This window comes from Choloepus didactylus, chromosome 3 (genome assembly GCF_015220235.1).
Source record: "Choloepus didactylus isolate mChoDid1 chromosome 3, mChoDid1.pri, whole genome shotgun sequence".
Classification (NCBI taxonomy): Eukaryota; Metazoa; Chordata; class Mammalia; order Pilosa; family Megalonychidae; genus Choloepus; species Choloepus didactylus.
In genome coordinates, this window is record NC_051309.1 from 73796162 (window position 1) to 73821381 (window position 25220).

General features: G+C 36.2%; 1 pseudogene; it reads right to left on the bottom strand.

Moving 5' to 3' along the window:
* LOC119529486 overlaps positions 1-24586 on the bottom strand; it is a 35207-nt pseudogene extending 10621 nt beyond the window's left edge.
* Between the last annotated feature and the right edge of the window lie 634 nt (positions 24587-25220).

Here is a 25220-nt window from a genome sequence, read left to right on the forward strand (position 1 = left end):
AGGGAGGGAGGATGGGAAAGAGGGAAGAAGAGAAGAAGGAACATAGTGAAGAAACAGAGGAAAGGGAGGGAAGTAAAGGAAAAATGAAAGAAACGGACCCCACTTTCAATGTACACACACACACAGAAATCCAAGTACAAATAAAATTTTAAATTCAAAACAATATATAAGGAAACATTTATGATTTGGGGATAGGAGGGCATTGCTTCAAGCATATGAAGGAAAGTCATAAAGGAAATATTTAGTTTGACTACATGATATTTAAAAACTGCAAAGCAGTTCAAAATATGATATTGCAAAAAGAATGAGAAGGCATATTATTAGCTGGGAGAAGAATTTTCATTCATAAAACCAACAAAGTATTATCTAGAATATAAAAGAATTTCTTGAATCAATCAAAATTTAAATTTTATATACTTTTTGGAAGATATGCTATCTTAAAAGTCTGCAGATTCATTCATAATATTTAAAAGATGTAAAAATGTTTTAGTATATATACACTCCTTTAAACAATCAAAAGGAAATTGGTAGACTAAAAAATATATATATTTATAGTATTTATCACTGAACATGTGCCAGAACAATTAGAGATCAATAAATGTCTGAACAGTTAGAGATCAATAAAATAATCAAACCAAAAGAAAATTACACAAAAGATGCCCACCCTCAGGAAAGGTCTGAGAATAAAGCCTAAAACACTGAACTATTTTGGATGGCAACATGGCAGACACATGTGGAAGGAATTCAATGCAACATATTTTATAATAGTTATGAGTTGGATAACACAAGTAGTATTCTCAACTAGATTAATTAAACAAATTGTTTCATCCATACAAGGTAATAATATAAAATAAATATAAAGAATAATGATGATTTTAAAGTGATGATGTGGAAAATCATAAAAACTATATTTGTTAAAAAAAAGAAATGAATATTTAGAATTGGTCCTATTTGCTAAAAACAGAAATCAAAAGAAGTGTACAACGCCAATACTTAACAATGCATAGAAATAACTTGATATGAAGAAATGAAAAGTTAACAGTGCCAATTTAGCAGAAAATGAAGATGAAATTGAATTTTATTGCATATACTTTTGTCCATTTTGGTTTTTAAACCATATTTATTTGTTTATTCTATTATGACATCAAGTATGAAACAATGCTTCAGATCTGTCTAGTGAAGAACATGAGAATATATAGGAATGAAAACAAATGAGAGAACTTGTAGCAAAAGAAAACCTTCTATAGATTATAGAGTTAAAACTCTGTCATATATACTAAGGATAAATTTAACCCACAACATTTATATATAGAAGAGACTATCCTTTTTCTCTATTTCTTTTTAATATGACAAATTCATTCAAACCTTTGTCTTAGAAACTATGGTTTGGAACTAGGGTAGCATCCATAATTTTCTGAATAAAGAGAAACTGTAGAGCTGTTTTAGCAAAAATGAAAAGGCAGAATATATTGTTTCTTTAGAATTACTATTTGCTTACAGTAATATGTATCGGAAGACCCTTCAATACTGCAAAACAATTCTCAAAATTTCCTTTTTTGTTTTTTTTTAAATAATATCTCCATTGCTTGAAAGCTACTATGTGAGCAGTTATAATTTATCATTGGATTCATCAACAAATTGGCATCCACAGACATTTAAAGAGGCAGTTCAGTTCTGGAAAATAAACCAGCAGAAACAAAAGCTGATTGATGTTTCCAAGGTAGAGATTACAGAGATCTTGTGACACTTCTGGTTATATTCCAGAGGCCACAACCTGGCACTATAACTGTACAGCCATAAGAATAAAGGCCTCCTTGGACAAAAACATGGTATTCCATAAGGATTTTCCTTAGAAAACTTTAGTTAATCTCTTAAAATGTGTTTGGATCCTTAATTATTACCTTCTCATAGCTGTAAAGAGGAAAATTCTCCCAACGTATTTTGGGGATTAAAAATAGATTACATGCTAAGAAGATAAATGCAATTCTTATTTATCTTAAAGTCAATGAACCAACAAAATCTCTCTAATACTAGCTATGGTATTATTTATACGAAAGCACATTCAACAGAAATCAAGCGAGATCATGGAAAAGGCAAAATTAATGCTCTGAAAATTTCAAGTTTTTGTATGTGCTTTGTGCCACTAAAGGATATATTTATGTGGTTAATGGTGCAGCATAAAACCTTCCTAGATACACAAAGTTAGCCCCAGAATTTTCTATGTAGTAGTGGTGGCAAAGATCTCAACTGCTTAAGTCAACTGCTTAATGTTCAATGGAACCCAAATAACAGGGGAGAGGGGAGGTGACATCATCAACAGGGCAATGTAAGGCATCCTCTGAAAGAGCTTCCTGAGGTATTTCATGAATAAAAGAACAATTCCCACTTATTAAGAACTCTTGAGCAGATAGACTGTGGAAGGACTCCAAAAATGCTGAATCAAAGAAACAAAACTATCAGGTAGGAAAATTCCGTCCCGGATCACTGGTTGGCATCCATTCCCCTCCCCTTCACATGCTCCCAGGAAGCTTGGGAATCACACAGAGGAAGCATGGGCTGCGTTCCTCCCACCACAGACGGACACTGTGAAGTGAATCACAGCAGTGAGTTAGAACTACACACACACACTCACACACACACAGAGCACAGGGACCTAAGTCCTCAGTGACCCAAGACAGAGCACAAACCACTTAGGAGAGGTACATACAAAAGGGCCCCTAGGAAAAAAAGAGAGACTAGGCTGTGCTGGAAGACCTGCTGTGCCCTCACTCAATCTAGTTTCAGTCAGCTGGTCCACCTAAGGCAAAATGACTTTCAAAATTGACCCACTTTCTGGATACACTCCCCCTCATTCCCTGGAGCAGGGCACCATTGCAGAGAGGAAAGCAGAGGTAGAAGGGCCTCACAGAAAAAAAGGGGGTTAAAATGAACCACTGTGATATAGGATGGGTCCCGGAACTGAGAAGTGTAAGGAAATCAGGGCACTGAGTGAGGGAGAGAATTTAAATAATTCATAGGAGCTGGGGAGAAAACTCACCACTAAAACATACAGAACAGAGCAAGATTTCTGGAGAAGGATCAGAGGAAAGGAAGCTCACACCTGCAGGTGAAACAACTGCACAAAAAGTACAATATTAAAAATTGTACTGCATATATAGGGCAAGACTCAGATGAAGAAGGGCTGGGAAAATATGAACAGTTAAACATTACTTATTCTAAATGTCTAGAATAAGTTAGACTAAACATAAGGAAGAATGTTAACACAAAGCCAATCAACCGTAAAACTCTAAACAAAAGGGAGAAATGAAACTTCAGAGTTACTCTTCAAGATACTCAGAAGCCTAGACATCAGCAAGAAATTATATGACATAGTGAGAAACAGGAAGATGTGGCTCAGTCAAGGGAACAAATACAAATTTCATAGGAAACTCAAAAGCTGGAACAACTAATCAGAGATGGTCAAACAAATCTCTCAAATCAATCAAAGGAGATAAGAGGAAATATGCATGAAGAGATAGAGGATATTAAGAAGACAATGTGTAAGCTTAAGAAGAATTTGAAAGTATAAAAAGAAACATAACAGAAATGGGGAGGGAAGATAAAATAGTAGAGATTAAAAATACACTAGAAGCATACAACAGAAAATTTTAACAGACAGGAGAAAGAATCAGCATCTAGAAGAAAAGACAATTGAAATCATACAGTCAGAAGAACATTGCAATAGGAGAATAGAAAAAAATTGAGCAATGTGTTAGGGACTTGAGTGACAGCATGAAACACACAATCATATGCATAATTGGTGTCCCAGGAGAAGAGAAGAGAAAAGGGATAAAAAGAATATTTGAGGAAAAAATGGACAAAAATACCCCAAATTTTATGAAAGACATAAATATACATGCCCAAGAAGCGCAGTGTACACCAAACAAAACAAACACTAATTCACCTACTCTGAGACACAAACTAATTAGAATGTCAAATGTCAAAGATAAACAGAGTTCTGAAAGCAGCAAGAAAAAAGTGATTTGTCAATATATCTTCAATAAACTTAGTGTTAATTTTCATCAGAAACCATGCAGATGTGAAGGCAATGGTATGAATCTTTAAGGTACTGAAAGAGAAAAAATGCCAGGCAAAAATTCTTAATCAGACAAAACTTCCTTCATATATAAGGGTCAGTTTAAAATATTCATCTATACCCAGAAACTGAGAGAGTTATGTAACAAAGACCTTCCCTACAAAAATTACTAAAAGGATTTCTGCAGATTGAAAGGAAAACATAGGAGGAAGTGGCTTGTAGTAGTGTGAAGAAATGAAGGGTAAATAATGGATAAATTAAAAGCCCAGTAATGCTGTATCCTCAATATACAACTCTACTATTTAATTCATATAAAAATCACATCACAATTGAACAAGAGAAAAGCATATACTTTCTGATACCAGATGCACAAAATATAAAGTGGTAAAGAGGGACAAAAAATGTAAAAAGGTGAGACAGAGGAGTATGGAAGTAGAGAATGTGTATGCGATTGAAACTATTGTAGAATCCTTTCAAATTGGTAGATTGTAGATGGAGGTTATGTAAAACAGACCCCAAGGTAACCACAGAGAACGTATTTAGAAAATATACATAAACAGAACAGAGAAAGGAATCAATCAGATACATCAAAATATATCAACTATCCAGGAAAGTATGTTGCCATAAATGAAAAGCATGACAAAAAAAGAAAATCAATTAATGTAATACACCATATTAGCAAATCAAAGGGGGAAAAAACATGATCATGTTGATTGATGCAGAAAAAGCATTTGAAAAAATCCAGCATTCTTTCTTGATAAAAGCAATTTGAAAGATGGGAATAGAAAGAGTTTCCTCAACATAATAGGTATAGAAGCTAAATCCACAACTAACATCATACAAAAGGGTGAATGATTGAAAGCTTTTAATTTAATATCTGGAACAAGACAAAAGTGCCCTTGCCACCAATATTATTCAACATTTTGCTGTAAGTTCTGGCTAGAGCAGTTAAGAAAGGTAAAGAAATAAAAGGCATCCCAATGGGAAAGGGAGAAGTAAAAGTTTCACTATTTGCAAATGACATGATCCTATATAAAGTCCTGAAAATCTACCACAAAGCTACTACAAGAACTAAAAATTCCACAAATGTCAGGATAAAAGATCAACATGCAAAAATCAGGAGTGTTTCTATACACTCTTAATGAGCAATCTGAGGAGGATATAAAGAAAAAAATCCTTTTATAATAGCAACTAAAAGAGTCAGATATCTAGGAATAAATTTAACCAAGGATGTGAAACACCTGTACACAGAAAACAACAAAACCTGGCTGAAAGAAATCAGAGACCTAAATCTATAGAAGGACATTCTGTGTTCATGGATTGGAAGACTAAATCATTAAGAGTTCAATCCTCCCCAAATTGATTAACAGATTCAACACAACCCCAATCAAAATTCCAACAGTCTACTTAGGGAAAAAGGAATAGCCATTCAACAAATTTATTTGGAAGGGTAAGGGGCCCTGAATAGCCAAAATCATCTTGAAAAAAAAAAGCAAATTTGGAGGATGCACACTTCCTGACATTAAAGATTATTGCAAAGCTACAGACATCAAAACAACAGGGTACTGAACTTCTGGCAAGATGGCAGAGTGGTGAGGTGTGGGTTTAAGTTACTCCTCTGGAGCAGTTGGTAGAAAGCCAGGAAATGCATGGACTGGACACTGCAGAGGAATTTGAGTTTGGACATACTTCATACAACACTCAGAAATGCATGGATCAGCTGAGATCAGGGAAACCTGTAAGTTCTGAAAGCAAGGGAACCAATGCCCCTCCCTACAAGGCACAATCCCAAAGGAGGAGAGGCCATTGTGCTGGGAACCAGGAGGGAGAACTGCAGTTGTACTGCTGATTAACAAACTCAAACTCCTAAACAAAAACTCCAAACACAGATAAACTGAGACCAGACACTGGAAAATCTGGGAGCAATCAGCCTGGCAGAGAGTAGACAGGGCAAGAGAAACAGGAAAAAAAAGAAAAAGAAAAGAAAAGAAATGAAAAACAGAGATTTTTGGAGTTCTGGTGAACATAATATGGAGAAAGGCCAGGCTCAAATAGAATCAGACAAATATACAAATCCAGGGATCAAGAGCCCTTGTCTGAAAAGCTGGTTTCTCTGCTTCCTTGATTGTTCCTTAATCAGTTTGAACTCCTTGTATTTTAGCATTTCAACAACCCATTAGATCTGCAGGGACTATAAATAATCCATACTGGGCCCATCTTTTTCTTTCTTCCGTTTTTTTAAATCGTTTTCTCTTTTTTTAAAAACAATTATTCAAAGAAGCCCATTACAGAAAGCATCAAAGACTTGCAATTTGGGCCCAGGCAAGAGCAGAGCTAAGAAAGCTTTGAGAGACAAAACAATAAGTCTAGTGGTGGAGAAAATTTGCTAAACACCATAACTTCCCAAGAAAAGGGGAGAGTGACACAGTTCCAGTGGTAGCCCTCCTTTTGGGAACTCAGATCTCAGTGGCTGGAATTCAGAAACCAGGTCAGGGTCACCAGGGGAATTAAAGGCTCCACACCTCCTTACACTGGACAGCACAGGAAAAGCACCAAGCCTAGAGGCCTCACAGGAGGGATTCATTTTCAAGGAAACTCCATACCCTCCTCCTGAGACCTGGGCCCCTCTCTAATGTGGAAATCTGACTGGGGTTGACCATGTCTCATGAGACCATCACACAAAAAGGAGATCGAGGCAGGGCAAGAAACAGAAAAACAAGAGGTGAAAAACTCTGACCAACTAAACAGAATCTAAGTTAAAGGTCTAGAATAAGCTGAACTGAATACCAAAGTTTAGAGATGACAGTGACCAACAAGAAAGCCCTAGGTAAAAGAGTGAAAACAAGCTCTAGAACAAACTAGTCAAGAAAGTCAGATGCCTAGACAGCTTAAGATAATGAGCCATACTAAAAAACAGGAAAATATGGACCAGCAAAAGGAACAAACTAATAGTTCAACTGAGATACCAGAGCTGAAGCAATTATTGCTAAATCAATTCAATGAACTGAAAGAAGAACTAATCGGAGATGTTCAAGCAAATCTAAATCAATTCAAATATCAAGTCAATGAACTGAGGGAAATGAAGATTATTAGGAAGGGTAAAAAGAGAGAGAGAGAAAAATGAGACATGACATTAAAATCCAAAAGACAAAATGATAGAAGAAAGTACTGCCCTTACTGTAATAACACTAAAAGCGAATGGATGAAACTCCCCAATAAAATGACACAGGCTGGTAGAATGGATTAAAAACATAACCCACCTATATGCTGTCTACAAGAAACTCACCTTAGACATAAGGAAAAAAATAAGCTGAAATTGAAAGGTTGGAAAAAGATATTTCATGTAAACAGCAACCAGAAAAAAAAGCAGGATAGCTATATTAATATCAGCAAAGTAGACTTCACAAGGAAAATGAGTAAAAGAGACAAAGTAGGACACTATATATTATTAAAAGGGTCAACTCATCAAGAAAACATAACAATCATGAATATTTATTCACCAAGCCAGAGTGCCCCAAAATTTATAAGGCAAACACAGAGAGCACTGAAAGGAGAAGTAGACAACTCCACAATAATAGTTGGAGTCTTCAGTAAACCTCTCTCATCAGAGGATAGAACGTCTAGAGAGATAAACAAGGAAACAGAGATGTTGAATTCTATCATAAATGAACTAGACTTGGCAGACATTTATAGAACACTACACCCCATAAGAGCAGGACACACTTTTTCTCAAGAGCTCATGGAACATTCTCTAGGATAGAACACATGCTGGGTCACAAAGCAAGTCCCAACAAATTTTAAAAAATGCTATTACAAAACACACTATCTTGGATCATAAGGGAATGAGGTTGGAAATAAATAACAGGCAGAAGATTGTAAACCTCACAAATATATGGAAAGTAAACAACAAACTCTTAGAAAACCAATAGGTAAAGGAAGAAATTACAAGAGAAATTAGTAAATACCTTGAGGCAAATGACAATGACAGCACAACATATCAAAATTTATGGGATGCAGCAAAGGCAGTGTTGATAATAAAATGCCTATATTGAAAGAGAAGAAATAGCAAAAATTGATAATAAAATGATAAAAATTGATAATAAAATGCCTATATTAAAAGAGAAGTAGTATTGATTCTGGGAAGATGGCAGCATAGAAAGAAGTGGAAGACTTAGTCTCCCCCAGAACAATTCATAAATGAACAAAAAAACAGTAAATAACCTGGAATGGTAGCGGGGAGACAAACATGACAGTACACTCAACATCCACCGACATGAATTGGGAGGAATTCCCGAGATCACAGCATAAAATCTGTAAGTAAAATTGCGGACCCGTGCTGAGAGCCGAGAACCTAGAGCCGGGAGCCCCTCCCTCATGGAAGCCGCGCCATGCACTTTCTCAGCCCAGCTCCAAGTGAGCTTTTAATAATAACTGCTCAATACAGACAGCGAATCCTCAACAAGCAGACAGAGGCTTTTGGCGACAACTGACCTTGGGAGAATCGGGGGAAATATTCTGTCTCTCGCTCCCTCTCTGTGGAGAAAACCTCAGGTGTTCTCAGCCAACAAGGCATTGCAGTAAATACAGCCTCACACATTCTGCATTCTGAAACGAGCTGAGAGCCCCGTGGCACAGCTAAGCGGCCCAGGGATTCCCTAGAGGGATGGCGCATACTGATGACGTAGCACGGCATTTTCTCTCGGCTGAGGGAGGATCGCGGCTGGGAGGGGGGATCTGCTCAGAGAACCCAGGGGTGCTACGCCAAGTCCGGTGGTTTACCAAGAGAGAGCTGCCCTTCCTCCCTGGCCACCCGTGCACGCACCCCACATTCAGGGTGGGCGACTCCAGCGGCGCGCCCAGGCTGAGCTCTCCAACTGAACACACAAGAATCATTTCCCCTCACTATGCGAGAACTGTCTGGAGGGATATAGGTGGCTCACAGATGCCATCTGCTGGTTACTTAGAGAAAGTGTACATCATCAAACTGTGTCTCTGAAAAATTAGATCGATATCCCTTTTTTTTTGACCCAACTTGAAAGAACCCTATCAAGCAAAACAAATGCCAAGAGGCCAAAAACAACAGAAAATCTTAAAGCATATAATAAAACCAGATGATATGGAGAATCCAGCTCCAAACACAAAAATCAAGATTTTGGAAGAAATGTTATATCTCGCAAATTTAACTAAAGAACTACAATCAAAGAACGAAAACATAGCAAAGGATTTAAAGGACATCAAGAGGACCATGGCCCAGGATATAAATGCCATAAAAAAGACCCTATAAGAGCATAAAGAAGACATTGCAGGAGTAAATAAAAAAATAGAAGATCTTATGGAAATAAAAGAAACTGTTGGCCAAATTAAAAAGACTCTGGATATTCACAATACAAGACTAGAGGAAGATGAACAACATCTCAGTGTCCTAGAAATCCACAGAACAGAAAATGAAAAAACAAAAGAAAGAATGGAGAAAAAAATTGAAAAAATCGCAATGGATCTCAGGGATATGATAGATAAAATAAAACATCCAAACTTAAGACTCATTGGTGTCCCAGAAGGGGAAGAGAAGGGTAAAGGTCTAGAAAGCATATTCAAAGAAATTGTTGGGGAAAACTTCCCAAACCTTCTACACAATATAAACACACAAAGCCTAAATGCCCAGCAAACTCCAAATAGAATAAATCCAAATAAACCCACCCTAAGACATACTCTGATCAGACTCTCAAATACTGAAGAGAAGGAGCAAGTTCTGAAAGCAGCAAGAGAAAAGAAATTCACCACATACAAAGGAAACAATATAAGACTAAGTAGTGACTACTCAGTGGCCGCTATGGAGGCGAGAAGACAGTGGCATGACATATTTAAAATTCTGAGAGGGAAAAATTTCCAACAAAGAATACTTTATCCAGCAAAACTCTCCTTCAAATTTGAGGGAGAGCTTAAATTTTTCACAGACAAACAAATGCTGAGAGACTTTGCCAATAAAAGACCTGCCCTACTTCAGATTCTAAAGGAAGCCCTACCAACAGAGAGACAAAGAAAAGAGAAAAAGATATAGAGAATTTTAACAGACACATATAGTACCTTACATCCCAAATCACCAGGACACTCATTTTTCTCTAGTGATCACAGATCTTTTTCCAGAAGGGACCATAAGCTGGGACATAAAACAAGCCTCAAGAAATTAAAAAAAAAAAAAAAATGAATATACACAAAGAACATTCTCCAAACACAATGGAATACAAATAGAAGTCAGTAATTTTTTAACTATAACTCCACTATTTACTTCCTACATGATAAAAAATACACAAACTCTAAGGACAAATCAGTGGTTTTGAATTCAATGTAAAATGTGTAATTTTAGACAACTATATAAAGGTGGGGAAATGAAGGCGTATAGGAACATAGTTTATGTGCCCTATTGAAGTGAAAGTGGTATCAAAGAAAAACAAGATTGATAGGGATTTAAGAGGTTAATTTTAAGCCCCACAGTAAACACAAAGAAATTATCAGAGAATATAACCATAGAGATGAAATTAGAGTTTGGGTTAAGAGAAATGGGGGAAGGGGCAATGGGAAGTTAAGAAAGGAGTGTGGGGTTGCTGTTTGAGGTGAAGGGAAATTATTAGCAATGGATGGTGGGAAAGAGCATAACATCATTCTAAATGTGATTAATCCCACTAATGGAAGGTTAGGGAGGGGGTGGAATGGGAAGATTTAGGCTGTATATATGTTTCCACAATTGAAAAAAGGGAAAAAAAAAAAAAAAGAGAGACAGTCTAACTAGACAGCAATTGAATGCTAAGGATGAACTTAGATGGGATTGGAGGGTGGAGGACAGGTGGCTCGAAGGAACACGGTTGAGATATAAGGACAAGGAAATATAGAATGTAAGCATGGTATCATTGTTGAATCTCTTATGCTTCTTAGCTGTGCTTAATGGAATTACGTGAAACAATGTCCTTGTTCATGGGAAGTACAGACGTGAATTATAGTGTATGTTCAAGGATGTGTGCAGCTAACTCTCATATGTTCAGAAGACAGAGAAATATATGATGGATGATAGATAGGGAGGGAGGGAGGGAGGGAAAGAAATAGTGATGTGACAGCATGTTAAAGTTGGTGGATTGAGCTATCGGGGGAGGGGGATCAGGGTATGATGGAATTCTGTGTATGGGGCTAGTATTGTTTTTGCAGCTATTCATGTAACTTTGAATTTATTTCAAAATAAAAAAAAGAGAGAAGTAGGGGCAAAAATTTCAGAATTAAGGGTCCTCCACCTGGAAGAACTAGAGAAAGAACAGCAAATTAACCCTGAAGCAAACAGAAAAAAGGAAATTAAAGATTAGAGCAGAAATAAATGAAACTGAGAACAGGAAAACAATAGAATCAAGAAGCCAGAAGCCGGTTCTGAGAGAAAATCAACAAAATTGATGGACCCCTAGCTAGGCTAATAAAAAAAGAGAGTGGATGAAAATAAATGCAACCAGAAGTAGTAAAGGAAACAACTACTGACCCTGCAGAAATAAAGGAGATAATGTAGATACTATGAGCAACTATATGCTAATAAACTGAACAACTTACATGAAATGGACAACTTCCTAGAAAAGCATAAGCAACCAACATTGACCTGAGAAGAAACAGACAACCTCAACAAACCAATCACAAGCAAAGAGATTGAGTCAGTCATTAAAAAGCTCCCAAAAAAGAAAAGTGCAGGACTAGATGTCTTCAATGTGAATTCTACCAAGTACTCAAGATTGAATTAATACCAACCCTGCTCAAACTTCAAAAAAATTGAAGAGGAGAGAAAGCTACCAAACTCATTCTATGAAGCCAACATCATCCTGATAACAAAATCAGACAAGGTACCAAAAATAAAGAAAATTATAGACCAATGTCTTTAATGAATATTGATGCAAAAGTCCTCAACAAAATACTCACAAATCGAATCCAGCAGCACATTAAAAGAATTATACACCAAGACCAAGTGGAGTTTATCCCAGGTATACAAGGCGGGTTCAACAACAGAAAATCAATTAATGTTATACACCACATCAATAAATCAAAGAAAAAGAACCATGTGATCATCTCACTTGATGGAGAAACGGCATTTGACAAAATTCAACATCCCTTTTTGATAAAAACACTTCAAAGGATAGGAATAGAAAGGAATTTTCTCAAAATGATAAAGGCAATATATGAAAAACCCACAACTAACATCATACTCAATGGGGAGAGACTGAAAGCTTTCCCTCTAAGATCAGGAACAAGACAGGGATGCCCACTGTCATCATTGTTATTCAACATTGTGCTGGCATTTCTAGCAAGAGCAATTAGGCAAGAAAAAGAACTAAAAGACATCCAAATTGGAGAGGAAGAAGTAAAACTTTCACTGTTTGCAGGCTACATGATTCTATATGCAGAAAATCCAGAAAAATTTACAGCAAAGCTATTAGAGCTAATCACTGGATACAACAAAGTGGCAGGCTATGAGATCAACATGCAAAAATCTATAGTGTTCTTACACACAAGTAATGTGCAAAAAGAGGAAGAAATGAGAAAAAAAAATCCATGTAAAATAGCAACCAAGAGAATGAAGTATTTACAAACAAACTTAAGGAAGACCACAAAAGACCTATACAAAGAAAACTACAAGAAACTACTAAGAGAAATCAAACGGGACCTAAAAAAATGGAAGAACATACTTATGTACATGGATTAGAGGACTAAATATAATTAAGATGTCAACTCCACCTAAACTGATTTATAGATTCAATGCAATACCAATTAAAATCCCAACAACCTACTTTGCAGAAATAGGAAAAACAGTAACCAAATTTATTTGGAAGGGCAAGGTGCCCCAAATAGCCAAAAATACCTTGACAAAGAGGAACAAAGTAGGAAGTCTCACACTACCTGACTTTGAAACATATTACAAAGCTACAGAGCTATCTCTGTCCTGGCATAAGGACAGAGATATTGACCAATGGAATAAAATTAGTGTTCAGAAATAGACTCTCACATCTATAGACAATTGATCTTTGATAAGGCAGTCAAGCCAAAAAACTGGGACAGAGTAGCCTCTTCAATAAATTGTTTGGAGAACTGGATATCCATTTCCCAAAGAATGAAAGAGGACTCCTACCACACATCTTATACAAAAATGAACTCCAACTGGATCAAAGACCTAAACATAAGTGCTGAGACCATAAGAATCTTAGAAGAAAATGTAGGGCAATATCTTAAAGATCTTGTGATAGGAGGTGGTTTCCTAGACCTTACACCCAAAGCATGAGCAACCTAAGAACAAATAGACAAATGGAATCTCCTCAGAATCCAACACTTTTGTACATCAAAGGACTCTGTTGGAAAGTAAAAATGCAGCCTGTACAATAGGAGACAATATTTGGAAACCATATATCAGATAAAGGTTTAATATCCCAAATATGTAAAGCAATCCTGCACCTCAATAACAGAAAGACAAACAACCCAATTAAAAAGTAGGCAAAAGACATGGACAGACACTTTTCTAAAGAGGAAATGCAAATGGCTCAAAACCATATGAAAAAAATGCTCAACTTCACTAGCTATTAGGGAAATGCAAGTCAAAACCACAATGTAATATCATCTCACACCTACCAGAATGGCCATTATCCAAAAAAATAAAACAGAAAATTTCAAGTGCTGGAGAAGATGTGGAGAAAGAAGCACACTTTTAATTGTTGGTGGAAATGTAGAATGGTGCAACCAATCTGGAAGACAGTGTGGAGTTTCCTCAGGAAGCTAACTATAAACCTGCCATATGACCCAACTATTCCATTGCTAGGTATTTACTCAAAAGAACTGAAAGTGAAGGCACAAATGGACATTTGTAAACTGATGTTTATTGCAGCATTTTTTATGATGGCCAAGAGATGGAAGGAGCCCAAATGTCCATCGATGGATGAGTGGATAAACAAACTGTGGTATATACACATGATGGAATATTATGCAGCTGTAAGCAGAACAAAGACATGGAACATATAATAACATGGATGAAACTTGAGGACATTATGTTGAGTGAAGTTAGAAACAAAACGACAAATACTGTATGGTCTCACTAATATGAACTAACATTAATGAACAAATTTTGAGAGTTAAAAGCTGATAACATGGGCTACCAGGAGATATAAAGATGGGAAAGACCAGGCATTTGATGTTGAAGGACTACAGAATGTTCAGAAGGATTGATTGTATACATCAGAAATAGGTAGCATAATACTGAGTGATGGTAGCACAATATTGTAAGTACACTGAACAAAGTTGTCTGTGAGTAAAGCTGAAAGACGTGGTAGAAGGGAATGTATGACACCAGAGATAAAGATAGATGATAAAGACTGGGACTGTATAACTTTGCAAAACTGTAGTGGCCAATGACTGTTAAATACACAAATATAAAAATGTTTTTACATGTGGGAGAGTAAATGAATGTCAACCATGCAGAGTGTTGAAAAAGGGATGGTACTTGGGAAAAAACATAATCAAAGCAAAGTGGAGTCTATGGTCAACAGTAACATTGTAATATGCTTCCATTAAATGTAACAAAAGTAACATACCAAAGTTAAATGTGTATGAGTGGGGGATATAGTGGAGGGATATGGGATTCTTGATAGTGGTGTTGTTTTCTGTCCTTACTATTATATTTTATTGTGTGACATTTTATTTTCCTCTTTATTATCTTTTTTTTATTCACAAAAAAAAAAAAAACTTTTTCATAGTGATCAATATGTTCAAATGCTGACTGTGGTGATAAATGTACAACTATATGTTGATACCATGAACTGACTGTACACTGTGGATAATTGTAATGTATGTGAATACATCTCTATAAAATTGTAGGAAAAATATAAATATGGGTAAAAACGCTGGAGAAAACATAGAGAGAGTCATGTGCCTGTCTACTGTTGATGAGGAGGCAGAATGGTGTAGTGTTTCTGGAGGTCAGTGTGGTGGTTCCACAAGAAGCTAAGTATGTAGGGGCCATGAGGTCTTGCAACTTCATTATGTTGTACATACTTGCAAGAACTGAGAACAGAGACATGAGTGGACATTTGCACACTGGTTTTTATGGAGGCAGTATTCAAGATGTGTAATGGGTGGAGTTGGCCTAAGGGTATACCTACTGAGGAACAGAATACTGAACTGTGGTGTATGCATACAATGGAATACTGAGCAACCATGAGAAAGAGTGAAACTGTGAGACACACCACGAGGTGAATGGATTCTGTAGACAGGATTTTGAGTGAAGTACACCAGAAACCAGGGCAAACACTATAATGCCTCACCAATATGGACTAACTACAATGTATAAACTCAGAATTGAATCTTACAGCACAGCCTAACAGGGAAATGATTATTGCAATGGTCCCTAGATTGTAAGCTCTCATAGCATGTCAAAAAACATGACAGCTAGAAATCAACAAAAGGAAAGATAGAATTAAACTAAAGTACGATAAAACAGTCAGACAACATTACCAATGTAAAGAGTCCCATACCCATCCCTATATCCCCCTCTTACAGGCATTTAGCTTTGGTATATTGCCTTTGCTACATTAAAGGAAGCATAATACAATGTTTCTGTTAATTATAGTCTCTAGTTTGCATTGATTGTATTTTTCCCTATACCACCTCATTTTTAGTACCTTGCAAGGTTGACATTCTTTGTTCTCCCTCATATAAAACATATTTATACATTTTATCACAATTGTTGAGCACTCCAAGTTTCACTGAGTTATACCATCCCACTATTTATCTATTGCCTATTCTTCTGGTGTCCCACATGCCCCTTACCTTCCTCTTTCAACCATACTCACAGTCATCTTTGTTCAGTGTGCTTACATTGTTGTGCTACCATCACCCAAAACTGTTTTCCAAACCTCACACTCTTATCTTTTCCTATCTGTCTGTAGTGCTCCCTGTAGTATTTTCTGTAGAGCAGGTGTCTTGTCAACAAACTCTCTCATTGTCAGAGAACATTCTAAACTCTCCCTCATATTTGAAGGGCAGTTTTGCCAGATATAGGATTCATGGTTGGCAGTTTTTCTTTCAGTATTGCAAATATATCACATCACTTCCTTCTTGCCTCCATAGTTTCTACTGACAAATCCACACATAGGCTTATCAAGCTTTCCTTGTATATGATGGATTCCTTTTCTCTTGCTGCTTTCAGGATTCTTTCTTTGTCTTTTACATTTGATAATCTGATTGTTAAGTGTCGTGGTGTAGGTATATTCAGATATATTTTGTTTGGGGTATGCTGCGCTTCTTGGTTCTGTAATTTTATGTCTTTCATAAGAGATGGGAAGTTTTCATTGATTATTTCCTCGTTATTGCTTCTGCCCTTTTTCCCTTCTCTTCTCATTCTGGGACACCCATGACATGTACATTTGTGCATCTCTGTGTCATTAAATTCCCTGAGACATTGCTCATATTTTTCCATTCTTTTCCCTATCTGTTCTTTTGTGTGTTGGATAGCAAGTGACTTTTTCTCCACTTCCTGAATGTTTCCTTATGCCTCTTGAAATCGGCTATTGTATGTCTCCATTGTATTTTTCATCTTTTGTGTTGTGCCTTTCCTTTCCATAGATTCCACCAGTTGTTTTTCAAACTTTTGATTTCTACCTTATGTTCACTCTCTGTTTTCTTTATATCCTTTGTCTCTTTTGCCTTATCTTCCCTGAACTCTTTGACTTGGTTTTTGAATGGATTTAGCATATTTACTTGAAAATCTTTGATTGTTTCATTAAAGTGAAACAATATCTCAGCTGTATTTCAATTGAGATATGTTTTTTCCTTTGACTGAGCCATATCTTCATTTTTCCTACTGTAAGTTGTAGTTTTCTGTTGTCCAGGCATCTTGCTTCCTTGGGTATCCCAATCAGATTTTCCCAGACCAGGAAAGGTTCAGGTCTCAGAATTGGGCTGTATTCAGTGTCAAGTTTCCCTAAGGCTGTATCTTAGAAGATTGACAGAGTTTCCCAAGAGGCCCCCAGCCATTAGGCTTTCCCTAACCTGCCCAGCAGGTAGTGCCTGTCAGCCAGTCACTCCCCACTGGTTACTGTTGGAACAACTGTGGTCACTTTATTTCTCAGCTTAGGTTGTTTCTGTTTTGACTGTTTTCCCCCAGACCCTGGTGTCTGAATTCTGAGGGGAGGGGAGGGACTAGAGCTGGGGCCCCACCTCCTTCCTCTTAAGGAAAATACACCCCCTGGGGAGTTATCTTCTGCATTTAAATTACTCCTTATTGTCTCTGACTCAGTTATCTCCACCCTGTCTGGGTCAGAGCACTGCAAACTGAAAATGTCTGGGCCTTTCTCTATTGAGTGGAGAGGGGAAAAGGGAAAGAAAGTCCCCCCTTCAGAGCCAGTCTATCACCCCCAGTTTCACCTATCAGTCAGAGGGAGCACCCGGTCTTCTGGGCTCCCTTTCCTGGGGCATAGGCATTTTTTGGCTCTCTACTTTCAGACATCTCTAAAAGCCTCTGTATTTGTTTTTATTATTTTTTTTCCATCAGCCACACCTCCTCTCCCCTGGGAGTGACCTGAGGGTACTTTGCTATTTGTTGGGATTTGTCTATGTTTGTAGCTTGTATTCAGCAGTCCACTTTTGTTAATTAAAACCCAAGTTGGAACTAGGTTACACTATATTTGTTCACTCAGGGAATGCTGCTTTCTCTCACAGTGCGGTCTTGCAACTCAGCCTCATATGAGGGGGAGGGAGGGTCCTGGCATGTTTCTGCAAATTTTACTTACAGTTTTTATGCCATGATCTCAGCTACCCAACCCAATCCAGGTTGGTGTATGATGTGTGGACAGTCATGGTTATCCCTCAGCAGTAGTTCCAGATTATTTACTAGTTATTTCTGGTTGTTTATTAATTATTAATTATTTACTAGTTGTTGTTCCTGGTTGTTTATTAATTGCTCCAGGGGACTACCAGTTTTTCCACACCACTCTATGACACCATTTTGCCCCTCCTCCTTATGGTAATTGATTTTTGACAAGGCTGCCAAGACCACTGAACTGGGACATTTCAGTCTATTCAAAAAAATGGTGTTGGGAGAGATGGTTATCCATATGCCAAAGAATGGAAGAGGAACCCAATTTCACACCTTATACAGAAATTAACTCAAAATGTATCAGTGACCTAAATGTAAGAACCAAGACCATAAAACCAATAGAAGAAAATGTAGGGAAGCATCTTCAAGGTCTTATGGTGGTCAATGGTTCCTTAGACTTAACACCACAAGTAAAAGCAAAATCAAAAACAAATTAGAGAAATAGGACCTCATCAATATTTAATACTTTTATGCTTCAAAAGTCAAGAAAATGAACAGGCCCACTCCCCAATGGGAGAAAGCATTTGGAATCTATATATCTGATAAGTTTTAATGTCTAGAATATATGAAGAAATCCTACAACTCAATAATAAAAAGACAAAAAACAGAATTAAAATGGGCAACAGACATGACTAAGCATTTTTTTCCAAAGAGAAAAAAATACAAATGGCCAAAAAACACTTGAAAAGATGCTTGTCTTAATTAGCTTTTAGGGAAATGCAAATCAAAACCACAATGAGAATATCATTTCATACCTGCTAAAAAGCCACTGTTAAAAACAAGAAAGCTACTAGAGTTGGAGAGGATTTGGAGAAATAGGAACCCTCATTCATTGCTGGTGGGAATGCAAAATGGCACAGCAGCTGCAGAAGACAGTTTGGCAGTTCCTCAGGAAGCTAAGTGTAGCATTGCAATATGACCTGGCAATTCTGCTAATAGGTATATACCCAGAAGAACTGAAAGCAGGGATTCAAACAGATATTTGAATACCAGTGTTCATAGTGGCATTATTCACAATTGCCAAAAGATGGAAACAACTCAAGTGCCCATCAACTGATGAATGGATAACCAAAATGTGGTATATATGCAATAGAATGTTATTCAACTGTAAAAAGGAATGAAGTCCTGATGCAACTAACAGGGCTAAACCTTGAGGACATTACATTGAGTGAAATAAGCCAGCAACAAAAGAACCAATATGGTACATTCATGATGTTATGAACTAATTTTATAAGCAAAGTCAAGTCATTAAACTCTAGAGCATAGGTTACCAGCAAATAGAATGAGTGTTGATATGGGCAGCTGATTCTTAATTTACGTAGAGTTTTTAATTAGGTTTATTACAAAATTTGGAAATGGATATATGTGATGGCAGCACAGTTTTGTGAGTGTAATTAATGCATTTAATTATGTGATTGTGGTTAAAAAGGTAAGTTTAGAGTCATATATATGCTAGAAATAAAGCTAGAGAATAAAACATGGGACTCTGTAACACGGTGATCTCTGTTGTGGATGATGACTGTGGTTAACAGTACAAATATAAGAATGTTCTTTCATGAACTAGAACAAATCTACATCACCACTATAAGGTGTTAATAATAGGGTTATAAATGGAAAAAATACACTTAATGCAAATTATGGAGTACAATTAACAGTCATATTTTAATATTCTTTCATCATTTTTAACAAAGTTATTGCACCGTTGCTAACTGTGAATAAAATGGGGCTATAAGAGATATGAGGTTTTTCTTTTTGGAATAATAAAAATATTCTAAAATGGATTGTGCTGTTGAATACAAAACTCTGTGATTATACTGAATGTTTCTGATTGTATACTTTGAATGGATTGTATGGTTTGTGAAAATATCTCAAAACAAAACTGGTTAAAAATTTTTAAAAAATCAGTAGTGTTTATATACACTAGCAATAAGCAATCTGAGGAGGAAATGAAAAATTTCCATTTACAGTAGCAACTATAAGAATCAAATAGCTAGGAATAAATTTAGTCAAGGGTATAAAGGATCCATACACAGAAAACTAAACTACCTGGCTAAAAGAAATCAAAGAAGACCCAAATAAATGGAAGGACATTCCATGCTCATGGATTGGAAGACTAAATATTGTTAAGAGGCCAATTCTGCCCAAATTGATCTACAGACTCAACAAACTTCTAATCAAACTTCAAACAGCCTACTTTGCAAAAATGGAACAGCCAATCATAAGATTTATTTGGAAGGGTATGGGGCCCTGAATCTCCAAAGTCATCTTTAAGAAGAAGAATGAAGTTGGAGGACTCATACTTCCTGACTCTAAAGCATATTACAAGGTTACAGTGGTCAAAACAGCATTGTATTGGCACAAGGATATATCTCAACAAATGGAACTGAATTGAAAGCTCAGACGTTGACCTTCATACCTATGGCCAATTGATTTTGATTTTTTACAAGACTGCCAGTTCCCCTCAATTGGGAAAGACTTGTCTCTTCAACAAATGGTGCTGGGAGAGCTGTATATCTATATTCAAAAAAGTGAAAGATGACTCCTTTCTTACTTCACATGCATATTAATTCAATATGGCTCAAAGACCTAAATATAGGAGCCTAGAGTATAAAACTTCTTGAACAAAATGAAGGGAAGCATCTTTAGGATCTTACGTTAGCCAATGGTTTCTTAGACTTCACACAGAAGCACAAATAGCAAATGAAAAAATAGATAAATGGAACCTACTAAATAAAAACCTTTTTTGTTGCAGAAGGCTTTGACACAAAAATGAAAAGAAAACCTACTCAGTGGGAGAAATATTTGAACTATATATATTCAATGAAGGTTTTATATCTAGAATATATAAAGAATCATAAAACTAGACAATAAAAAGACAAAAAACACAATTTAAAAGAATGGCCAAAGACTTGAATAGACATTTCTACAAAGTGGAAACACAAATGACTAAAAAGCACAACATCACTATTAGGGAAATGAATATGAAAACTACAATGAGATATCATTTCACACTTACTAGAATGGCTACCATTAAAAAAACAGAAAATTATCGGTGTTGGAGAGCATGTGGAGAAATAGAAACCCTCATTCATTGCTGGTGGGAATGTAAAACAGTGCAGCAGCTGTGTAAGACAGTTTTTGACAGTTCCTCAGGAAGCTAAGTATAGAATTACCATATGATCTGGCAATCCACTTACTAAATATGTAACTAGAAGAACTGAAAGCAGGGACTCAAAGAGACTTTTGAACACCAATGTTCATAGTAGCATTATTCACAAATGTCAAAAGATGGAAACAACTCAAGTGTCCATCAGCTGAGGAATGGATAAACTAAATGCAGTATATACATGCAATAGAATATTATTCAGCTCTAAAAAGAATGAAGTCTTGCTGTAGGCAACAACAGTGATGAACTTTGAGGACATTATTTTGAGTGAAATAAGCCAGACACAAAAGAACAACTATTGTATAATCTCACTAATATGAACTAATAATGATCAGCAAACTCATAGAGTTAGAATCTAGACTACAGATTATAGCAGAAACAGATTGGGGTTAGAGAATGAGGAGTTGATGCTTAATTTGTACACAAGTTTCATTTTGGCTGATTGTAAGGGTTTGGAAGGGGATGGTGGTGATGGTAGCTCGTTATTGTGAGAGTATTTAACAGCATTGAATTATGTATGTAAATGTGGTTGAAAGGGGAAATTTTGGGTCATGTATGTTATTAGAATGAAAGAAGATAAAACATGAGCCTGTATAACAGTGAACCTTTTGTGGATGATGGACTTGGGTTAGTGAAGTACAGTAGAGGAATATTCTTTCATAAATCATAAGAAATTTATGAAATATAAGAATATAAGAAGATAGTGTGATATGTGAAAAAATAAATCTAATGTAAACAGTGGACTATAGTTAATAGTAATAGTTTGATATTCTTTCATCAATTGTAAAATATCAATAATAGGTGGGTATATTTTACAGGATTTTTCTGTATACCAACAGCATCTCTAAAAAAAATTAATAATTTTTTTGAAAAAGTGGAGAGAGGCCCCAAAACATGACAAGAGGCAGAGGCCAGTATGAAAATGCCCTGTATTATGTAAATCTGATGCTTGTGATCCAAAGATGTTGCAAAACAGGAAATTTCACTATTTGTTTTCAATATTTTTTGTTTTACGTTCTGATGTAATCCAGAATTGTTTATGCACTGCAAAATATTCTCTTAGATTTTACAGATACTAATAATAAACTTCAAAAGATTTTAGAGACAGAATGACATTTTCTCTCAGTCTGGTTAAAAATGTAGGAATAGGTAGAAGAAAATGAAGATTAGGGAAACAGAAGCAGAAAAATATATATTAAACATATAATAAAGAATGGGGGACTGAGGTGAAAAGACAGGGTCAATAAGTAGCCTTATGCTAGTAAGATGCAAAACTGAGGAAAGTTAGAGCTATCCACTTCTTTTCACCAGGGGAATGATATTGCAAATCTTTGTTATAATAAGTAGCACAAGGACAGCTATAACTGTCAGTACACACTCTTGCTTAATGGGAAATGATTTTCCCTATTCTTCCCCAGTAAGAATGTGTCTGTTCCTCTTGCCGTCAACTTCTACCCTCTGAGAGGGCTTTCTTCATAACCCTCATATTCCAAAGAATTCACAGTGATATATATAGAAATTTATCTCTTCCATTTATCTCTGAACAGGGACTTGAAGTCAAGATTCTTGTCATATTTAACTCGAATCTATTGTGCCTAATGTAATCCTGAAAAACAGGTAGTGCTTAGTAATTGTAAGTTATTTACTACAATATCAATGCAGTATAAATTCAGTCATGTCTAAAAGTAAGAATTTTTGAAGTGTATTCCTTTGATATTGGTTCTGTGAAACAATTTATCATTTTAAGATCACTGAGCTAAATTAGGTAGTATTTGTAGTGTCTAATATAATCCTTTCTTTGTTAGTTCATATCCCTAGGTAATTCTAAAAGATGATGGAATAAAAACCTGCCTTAGATGAATTCAGATAACAGCTGGGTGTATAAAAATTGCAAAGCCAAACACCTTTCAGTAGAAATGGCAACCAACTTAAAACAGGTAGAATTAGTAAATCACTGAAGGGAAAAATCAACTCTCTTTTAAGACTTCCGGATGCAAAGTCTTTTAATAGTCTCTATTTAACTTTTGAGGGCTCTGTTAATACTCTCCCAAGAAATATAGTGCATCCATGAAACTCTTCAGTATGACCAGCCATGATGAAATAGTTGACATAAGATTTTCTGAAATTCCATCTAAAATTTATGAAATGGGTAAGAAGGACAGGTACAGTTTTACAAGAGAAATTGTATAAAATCAAAAGTGATAATTAGTGATTCTCAAACATTCTCAAAAGTTGTTAAGGAATGTTCAAGCAAAGCAAAAAATGTACAAAATTCGGTCTCATTTTTAATGTAGATCATATTTCAGTTTATTACGGTATCCAAGCAAAGACGTTATCTCCTTTACACAAGCATTATACGCATATTACCAAAAAAGGTATAATAGTGTATCTAAAACCTATATGAAAATTCAGCATACTGCACTTATTTGGTGTTTACTTACATGTAACAAACAAAATCTCTTCATTAGATTAATATATTTCCGTGTTTTACATTTTGGTTTGTTTCAAAGGCATCTGTTAAGTATAAGCAAGATAACACACAGAAATGCTTAGAAGACTCTGAAGAAAGAGGAGCTATAGGAAAAATCTTTTTGCCTCCACACCTGTAATTAGTTACTAATGATCAGATCATTGGTATCACTTGAAGAGTTTTACAGGATAGACAGAATTTGAAAAAGGGCTTTCTTTCATCATTGTGGACTTTTCTTACACTTTGGTTACTAGTTTAGAAAGAAAAGTAGAGTCTCTTACCTAATGCTTCACTGTAAAACTGATCCCAAATCTGACCATCATATTGCTGGAGCCAGAAGTCAAAAAAAAGGGAAAGCATGAGATTTTTCAACCTTTCCAGAAAGATCATCTTGTCGTCTAGTACAGCCATGGGAACAGGCACATAGGAAGATGGAGCTGGAAGTTTTCCACAATATCTCTCCAACATGCTACCTATAAAAGTCCTTAATGTTTGCACAAGGGGATTGCAAGCAACTCAGCTATAAGCTCTCCACAGGGCATCACAGGATCTATAATCATTATATTGTAGATACTTTCCTTGAGATTCTTCATGAGAGTCTGATTGTACATGACATTCTCACACAGAATTTTCAGATCTCCAGTTGACCGAAGGAGCAACTCTTGTAGTTTTATTGCTGATTGCAAGTATGAAAATTTTGGCATGTCAGTAACAGCTTCATCCAAAAATTCATTTAGTAAATTCTAAGCTTTCTCTCTTTCATTTGGCACATAAACCACCTTGTGTGGAAGCCTTGTTGTGGTCAATGATGTAATTGTGTGAAAGAAACAGCACCGTCACCTCATGACCCCTTGCCATGAGTTCCTCCAGAATGATCTTCATGTTGAGCCAATGGCTCATGTCACAGGGCCACACCAGGACCTTCCCACACAGTCCACACCCAACACAGCACAGCTGCAGAAGCAGAAGTGCCAAAACCCACTTCTCAGTCACCATGACAGCAGCTCTATCACACACTGGTCTGCAGGAGTTTTTGTGCTGCTGGGTACAGATACAATATGGCAGTCAATCAAAGGATAAATTAAAATTTGATTTCTAGAGATAGGAAAGGACATTTATATGCACTGAACTTTGTTCAATGTTGTTTTTGGGCATGGCACAATCTGATCATTTCTGGCAGGGAGACTAGAAGCAAAGTTGACACAAGGAGGATACTCAAAAGTGAATAGAACAGCATGAGAAAGAGAATGGTTTCATTAGTAGACACGAACTCAGTGTTTATGGAGTAGATTTTGTTACAGGGGCAGTGCAGAAAAAGAAAGCTATTTCAAATAGTGTGCTTTGGAGAGCATCAATTTCTGTATTTTAGGCAGTGTTTTAATCTCTATAAAATGATGTCTACTCAAATATTCAAATCAGGTTCATAAGTTAACCATGTTTGTCCTTTAATATAACTGTTCTGCCATCTAAACAGAATTTGAATGGTAGACAAGAGAACACAAAATAGTGTCATGTGTTGAAGAAATATATATCAGAAAAGCAAGATTTGATGAAAATGTCAGTGAGTACATAATGTTGGTTTGTAAATGGAAAGCATAGAATGAGAATTCTTTGATGAGAAATAAGAGGT